Raw genomic sequence first — 8,674 nt, 5'->3', positions numbered from 1 at the left:
TTCATGCATTTTATAAGGATAATAATGTAATTATGTCATTCAAACCTTAATTTTGAACTTTTAGTTTGTTACACTTAATGTTATCATTATTTTATTTTGTTATAATTGCTTTTATAATTATAGATTATAAAAAATAATAAAATTATATTTAATTATAAATATTTTTATTTAATCGTATGTTGTGTTGTATATTCACACGTTTAATAAACTTATTAAACGTGTCCTGTCGTGTTATATGATTATTAAATGTATACATATACGTGTTTCAAATCTAAGACATGAATATTATTCGTGTTGTGTTTGTATTTAATCTTAACGTATTTCGTATTTTATCGTATCTGATGCATTTAAGGCACATAAACATGTATTAACCAATAGTAAAAGGAAGGAGAAGAAAAAGGATTTGGGACAAGGAAGCAGGACAGAAATCACAAACCTGTGAACAGAGACAACATTAATCTCAAAGGATTGAAATACTTAGATCAAGGATTGATTTGTCAAAGAAGCCATATCCTCTTTTAGCTCTCACAAATTAATTACCATGTGTCTTTCTTTTTTTTTTTTGTTATATTACCGATTAATACATGTGAAATGGGTCCAAACATGAGGACAGAGGATCTGACTTCTTTCAACAGGCAAGACGGATTTAATTAACTGCCGCAATTTCAACAACTCGAACATCAACTGTGCTAAAATCTTCACTCGCTCGTAACTCGTTCTTGTGATGCAGGGTAGCCTCAGAAGCGCCGGGTCGCAGTCCCGAATGATGCTCCGGCTGTTCTGTCCACCTTAATGCTATAACGTGACTGACAGAGAACATGACCAAATAGCTCGGTTCTGTCTTCCTTCTTATAAAGCGTCACCTTGTCACCAACACTCAGACCTTTAGCCACGATAAAATCTGGCCAACCCCTAGAAAATACTGGTTTGGGGTGGCCTGTCTTGCGGATGGAGCAAACAAATTTCCACACTTGCCTATTCACATCATCGTCATCATCATCATCCCAAACCACCAACTCCATCTCGTAGCCTCCGTCGAAAGGTGGGAACAAGGAAAGTCTCCTTGTTGGAAGAGCCAATCGTTTTGATATATCAGTTCTTGTCAGGCGCTTTGAAAACATCTTCCTCTTCTTCTTCACTTGGATTCCTTCTGATTCAGAGAATCCACTCAGCGCCATGGGAAAACTCAGTTCTTTCTTTTTTGTTCCTGTATAATGGAATCTATATACATGCAAAGAAGCGAAAATCGAACTTTCGTTATAAAGGAAATGTAGTATGACGGTTGGTGTTCGGTGGTGGTCGTAAGATTTTCCAATTCCTTCGCGCGATGTCGATCGACAGAAGATGAAAATCGAAAGATATTGACTGGACAAAGTAGCTTTTTGCCCGTAACGCTGACCATTTACTTAAGGTCGTTCAACATTATTTTATAAGCCAAATTAAGGCATTCGATCTAACCTATTTGAATATAATTTTAATCTGCGCACAAGTGCATGAAGTTTTAATGCCGTTTGAGTCTATTAATGATCTTTTAATTAACCGAAAATGCCCTCATATAAAGAAGAAAAAGGACTACAATATCTGCATTTTTTCAAATGTGCATTTTTTAAAAAAGAAACGAATTTATTACGCTCACAACGATGCCGTTTCTAAAGACTCCGACATAAGCAAATCTAGTTGCACACAACAAAACAAAACCGTCATTGTATAACCTACTGCCCATTTTCAGTAAAATCACAACCATCCAAGACAATCTCTGCCTTCACACGTAGTCAAGAGCAACTTGAAAAGCATCCACAAGGCTTGACGTGTATATTGATAAGAACAACAACAAAAGGCAATATATAATAAAAGCAAGTTTTGATGCCATTTTCGGTGAATTGATTATTAGTTAATTACTGCCCTTTGCTTCTTTTAATATCAATGGAATTTGAGTGATCAATTTTAAAATTTAAATTGAGCAACTAATAATTATATTAGGTACTTAAACTTTCTATTTTGTATTAAGATAGAATTAATATTGATTCTCTTGCTTTCATTTCCTTTTCTAATATCAAAGTCTTGGCCGTATTGACCATCAAAACAAGCTTAGAAGGAAGCTGTAAATAGATTAAATAACAATTGATCCCACCATCACCCAACTCTCACCCCATGCATGCATTACTCCGAATACAAACATTACATAACACCATGCATTAAACCACCAATCTTCTCCATACAACATTCATTTACTTGGGCAACATCACATATATATATATATATATATATGTGTAAGACAGAATTGTTACCCTTCGCACAGCCATGCCTAACATGTGTTCATTGCACCAAAACTGCTAATATCAAATCACACAAAAGTCAAAATCACATTGAACAAAAAGTTAGTATCAAATCATTTTTTTTATAGTTATTATTATAGTAAGATATTTGACTCTGGAAAATGTTGGGATGATACTTACAAAAATCCGGAGCACACAAAACAGACAATAAGGGCTTGCAATTTCCTCGAATTCTTCATCATTTCTTCCTACAGGTGTGGTGATGAGATTGGTTCGACTGTCAAACAAATCGTGGGGGGAAGAATTATTTGAATCTAATGTTTGTCTGTGCACAAGTGCGTGAAGTTTTCATGCAACTCAGCTCAATTCAAGTATTCAACGATCTTTCTTAATTAATTGCACCAAAAGTCAAGTATATGAGTTAAATATATATGCTTCCAATTGACACTAGAGTCTAGAGGGGACTGTATTAAACATTTCCATGAAATAGAGGGACCACTGGCAGATTTAAACCAAATGGATACAAGATTTATGTAGTACTCCACATAACTTCATAGTGTATAGTGGGAGTAGTTCTTTTGCAGTAATATTATGCAAGCAAAACTAGGCCCTTTCTTGCCTAGAACTATAGATGCAGGAGATGCACCCTGACTCGACATGGATTTTATTTTTGCTTTTTCATCTCAATTCTCTATCTCTACTTTATCAGCCACCAGCTTCACCAACATATATATTAGAGATTGACAGGTTCGACATCATCAACCCCCAGCAACTGCGGTCATTTCCTGGCTAGATTGTGATCAACACAAGCTCTAGACAGGGAGGGCTTGATAGCTCTCTCAACCTCAATGCTATAGCATGAACGAGGAAAAACAGTACCAAATACCTTAATCCCATCGTCAGTTCCCTGCTGATAAAACGTGACTTTATCACCAACAGTGAGACCTTTAGCAAGAACAAAGTGTCGCCATCCCTTTTGTAGAACTGGTTTTGCATAGCCAGTTTTCCGGAGTGAGCAAACAAATGTCCAGCTGCAGCCATTATCATCCCTAACCGGCAACTCTATGGCATTGCCTCCACAGAAATGAGGTAAGAAGGCTAGACTCTTTGTTGGGATAGCCAATCTTTTGCATATATCAGTGTGAGTTAGGGACTTTGACAAGACTCTTTTCTTCATTGCTTGAGACATATAATGCTCATGAATCCTATTTTCTTTGACTTTGAAGCAGGGCTCTGTCTATCCAATCTATTTATCAGAATGAATTACCGACCAAGCTACGCCAAGGACAAATCGGGATCTTTGTCTTTTCTGACCAAGCTAAGCAGAGCTCTTTGCCTTTTTTGGACAAGCCAAAAGATTAACGATCTTATTTATGTGTTTTTTACCCAAACTTCAAAGTCTTGACAAAACGGCAATCCAAAAACGTGAGAATTGATGTTGCAATTCGACACACACACAAGGGAAAGAACCCAACACTAAAACAGGCCATCCAATATTGAGAACGATACTGACCCCAGATTTAGCTAGCCCATCCAGCAGTGTTCTAACGATTTTTTAATGAAGGGTGCTGATTGCTAAAGTATAGAGAATCAGAAAATCTGCCTTGCAGGATGATTCTTAGTCGTGGAAGAACCGCACTAACGACATTGTGCTTTGGGTTCTTCCAACGTAAAGACCCAGCATTTTAATGAAGATTGAGGATAACCTTGTGCTATATCATACACACTTCTAAATAAATATATATAAAGAAACGATACAATTTAAGAATGCAATCTTGGGAGTTGGGAGTGAAGAAGTATTCGGACAAAGTAATACCTGGTTTGGTTCGATAATTCTACCTAGGTCTTTATGTTGGCCTTTTGTCATTGAGATTGCAAACCCAAAGTTATGGTGGGGATATCTTTAGCCTTTGGTTTAAACTTAAAACTTCGCCTAAAGGAAAAAATTAAATACTACTATGTCAAACCAAGTATACTGGTAGGCTAAAGAATAGATTGTAAAAGATGGGATGGAAATATTGGTGAAGAGGTTTGATCATAACATATGTTATGAAAAACATTTAGAGGATCAGTTAGAATACCCTGTTAAATAGATATAGTACAAGCAATTATTCATTCTTTAAGTTTGAAACTGATGGCCCCAATTTTTACATATTCAAAAGGTTGTCCAAGTGGTAATTGTCTCCTTTTAACATGAACTAGAAATAGGAATTATATGGTCTTATGGCTGGCTTTTTGGGAATTAGGTATAGCAAATGTGACTGTAGTTTCTGGTGAAAATTCCAAGTTGGGCTTGAGTTAAAGACTTTTTTACTTGGGAGTTTGAACTGAATGAACAAATTGGACACATCCATTTCACAGCAATCTGGTGAAGGCCCACCAAGAACTGGGCCTTTTATGTGTCCTTCGCCCAATCCAATAGGTCCAAGAATGCCCTGGTTGTTGGCTAGAGGTCAATAACTAATTGATTAATAGGGTTTATATTTGAAGCACTTATCGGGTATAGTTTTTATACACTGTTAGTTCACCACAAAGCACCATGTCATTATAAAACAAAAATAAAACTCTTTATGATCTTGAAAATAAATATAATTTTTTCACTATTTTCTTTCAATGTTTTTACAAATTTCTCAATTTCTTTTCTGTTTTTGAGACTCAGCATTTGGAATTTGAGGTTGTCCTTGATTATCAAATTTTCCCTTTTCATTATTCTAAAGAAAAACGAAAACAAAGAAAACACCTTAGTTATTCGTTCTTCCAATTGGGGAAGAAGCAAAAAAAGTAATTGGACCTGCACCTTTTCTTTCTTTCCTTTTTTTCCTTTTCAAGAAAAACCAAAGGAGAAATCGAAAAGAGAAGAACAGAAGAAACTAAGGAGAAGAAATTGAACGAGAAAACCAATGAGAATTTGGAAGAGTAGGCGAGAGTGTCAGATAGAGATTTCTCTCAGGAAGAGAGAAAAGGAGAGATATATAAGATATAATATTTAATCAAATTTTCACAAATATTATCAAAAAAAAAAAGAAAAAAGAAACAAGTTTATTTAATATTGGAGACAATTTTTTTTTGCAAATGTTCTTAATAATAGTTCAAAGAGAGAGAGAGGTTTTATTTTGCTTTGAATGCCTTTGTACGTGAGGAATAAGAGAGGGATTTGAGAGAAATTCTTAAGAGAGTTTAGAAAGAAAGTGAAAATATTATATTTGGGCTTAATGCTCAAATAAGTCCCTAGACTATTTAAGAATTTTTAAATAAATTTTTATTTTTTTATTTGATTCAATCAAGTTTGTATATTTTTATTTTAGATTACATAAACTCTTATAATTAATTATTGACTAATTGTCATTAACCTAAACATTAGATGGTCATATTATTATGCTAAATTAACTTGTCACGTTATTGTTAGTTATGATATATTAACATATCATATCATCATCAATTATGAAATTTTAGCATGTCATGTCAATTTTGTAAGGTATAAAATAACAAATAATATTTTAACTAAGTTACTCATTAATAATAAAGGCTTGTTTGACTTGAAATAAATGTACAAAGATTTATTTAGCTTAAAATAAAAATATAAAAACTTATTTGACTCAAAATAAAAAATATAAGGATTTAATTGAACACAATAAAAATACAAAGACTTATTTGATTTTTTCTGAAAGGTTTAGAGAAAGTTTAGAGGCTTTTTTGATATTATGCTTATATTTTTTTATTTGATTATACCTAAAATAATTTTTTCGTATTTATTTTCAAGACCTTAAAGACTTCTATTTTTATTTATTAATGAAGAGGAACTTTGTGATGGGCAAATATAAATCCATTAAATATAACATGAAAATAAATCACAAATATTTATTTAAATCTTAATGATTTTTACACTCAAATATTCGGCTTATTAGCTGATGTATAATTCCCTACTAGCAGGATTCGAATCCCCTTCTTCTTATTATAAAAAAAAAAATCTTAATGCTTTTTGGATGAAAATAATTAACAGTTACAGCAGCTAAACATATATATATATAATAAAACATTATGAAAGTAGCAGCAAGGAATTATTGAAGGAGCTGCATACGTTTACTCTAGCTATCACAAACCATGCACTTGGCCTTGACTAGTGGAGCAAGCGCTTAGTATTTGCTTATAGCCATGCCCTTTGAGAAACGGCATGAACATATTGAATTCTTTGATGAGTTTCTCATCTATACCATTTCGCAGAATCTGTGTATAAGACAGCCAGCCAGCAGTCACTGCTATATTTGCCAAAGCCAATGGTCCTGAAATTGCCCTATGAAGCCGAAATTTATTGGTCGCCACCAATTTTTTCTTCAATACTATCTCCATATCCACGAAAACTCCTTGCAAGATGAAGAACCAAGTCATTTCCCATGTCGGTCTTTCACGGGTCATATGATAGACAAGCAATTCGTGCATCAAACCCGAGACAAAAAATGTCAAAAAAACAGCAGGCAATGAGGGCCATCGAGGTCCAATTATGCGCGTAGAAATACGATGTGCGGGAATATATACGGTGGCACGTAGTAACTCTGAGACCCTAAGGTTCCACCTATGGCCCCAAAAATCTTGTAGTGAAGTGGAAAGGAGTGGTGCGTTGAACTGTGGCTCGAGTTCAACGCCAAGAAGGAGTTGAGCTGAGCTTGCAGCCAAGGCAAGGAGAAATTGTAGTGCATGGTAAATGTAGAAACAATAAATGAATAAAATGTGTTTGTGAAAGTAGTGTTCATAGTTGTTATAAGCATAAACCACTGTCGATACAATTGTAGCTCTAGTTGCAGCCTCTAAAATTAGATTAGTCTTGGTTTCAAATGGCTTTTTTGGAGACGGGTTTTGTTTGATTTTAAAAGGGAAACAAGCCGTGAGGATGAAACAAAGAAGATCATGTTTAGGTACTGACAAAGGGCCTTGATCGAAGGCGAATAAGAGGAGCTTGAAGTTGGCAAGCCAAGCGACGAGAAACCAGGTCGCGGAACCGATATGAAAGCTGTTGAGGTCAAAGGGGAGGATAGATAGGAGGGTGATGACAGGAAGGATGGAGATGAGCCTTAGCAAACCCTTTGGGATCTTTGCTGCAATGAAGTAACTATAGAGAAGAAATGCTAAGGTCAAAACACAAAACCTGATGAAGTTCTTGAGCTCACCCTCCATTTCTTTGGCTTCACACATTGCGCTCTCCTCCACCCTATATGCTTCGTTTGTACTTATTATATGACAATAAATGTACCATTGGACACGAAAGCTGATCTTATATTTGGGTTAGGTGATCTTATTTTTAAATTTATTTTCAGATATAATTGTTATTAATTAAAAACGGTCAATAATTCAAAGTCATTTTATATTAATTCGAATCGATAAATTTAAATTTATTTTTATGATAATTTATAATTTCGTGAATTATTTGTAATTTAATGATTTTTAATAAGATGTGAAGTATATCAGAAATATGTCTCGAACCAATAAAGATGGTTTTCAAGTTGAATGATCCAACTATAACTACAACGATTAATCAATGATACTAAACATTTATCACTCCCATACTCACCCCGAATGGTTGGCACAAATCATAAACAAGGTTTCACCTTACCATAAATCTTATGACAAAAAATATCTAAATTGAAGACATGAACAACAAAAATGAAAACAAACATGTGGCTATATATGCGAGGTGTGCATGTGAAGCTGCAATTATGATTTTGTCGTCGGAAGAGATTAATAAAGGAAGTTCTCGTAGTGAAAGAAAGAAAGAAAGAAAGAATTGTGGGCAAGGAATTAATGAGAGGCACGTTGGAAAGAAAAATAAAGGAAATGGAAATCGGGCAAAAAAGTAATGAGAATTAGTTCAATAAGTTTGGCATATTTAATTTAGGGTAAATTTGAAAAGTTAAAATATACTTTATGTGATTAGTTTTAGTTATTTAATGATATGAAATTTTTTTTAAAATAAAATATTAATTATTTTATTTTGAATAATAACGTTTTGATCAACAACAATTATTTGTATTTTTATTATGATCACTCATTCTTTAAAGGATATTGGACCTTTGAGGATGTAAACAAGGGGTTGTTATACAAGTATTTGTGCATACCTAACCTGCTAACAAAAGGTTTAGGTTCTTTATATTGGATTATGGGATAGATATAGATAATGCTTTTAATACTCGATTCAAGTTTAGGTAGGCTTCAAGTATCACACTTGAACTTGAACCCTTAATTAAGATTCCTTAAACCCGAATCCAATTATATTAATTCTTGAATACCCGATGCCCATAGAACCTGATTATACATAGAATAATATTTGATACATTAATAGTATATAACTTTTATATACTGTTAGGTTACCAAATCTTGACACCAACTTAGTAAGATAAAAGGCGGAT

General features: G+C 33.9%; 1 pseudogene; it reads right to left on the bottom strand.

The window, feature by feature from the left end:
- Positions 1-6,105: 6,105 nt before the first annotated feature.
- Positions 6,106-7,511, bottom strand: LOC110427884 (putative long-chain-alcohol O-fatty-acyltransferase 1 pseudogene; annotated as a pseudogene).
- Positions 7,512-8,674: the final 1,163 nt, after the last annotated feature.

Source organism: Theobroma umbraticum, unplaced genomic scaffold (assembly GCF_002168275.2).
Source record: "Theobroma umbraticum cultivar Fairchild unplaced genomic scaffold, ASM216827v3 scaffold_239.0, whole genome shotgun sequence".
Taxonomy (NCBI): Eukaryota; Viridiplantae; Streptophyta; class Magnoliopsida; order Malvales; family Malvaceae; genus Theobroma; species Theobroma umbraticum.
Note: the sequence above shows the minus strand (reverse complement) of the source record. Positions and strands in the feature narration are given on the sequence as shown.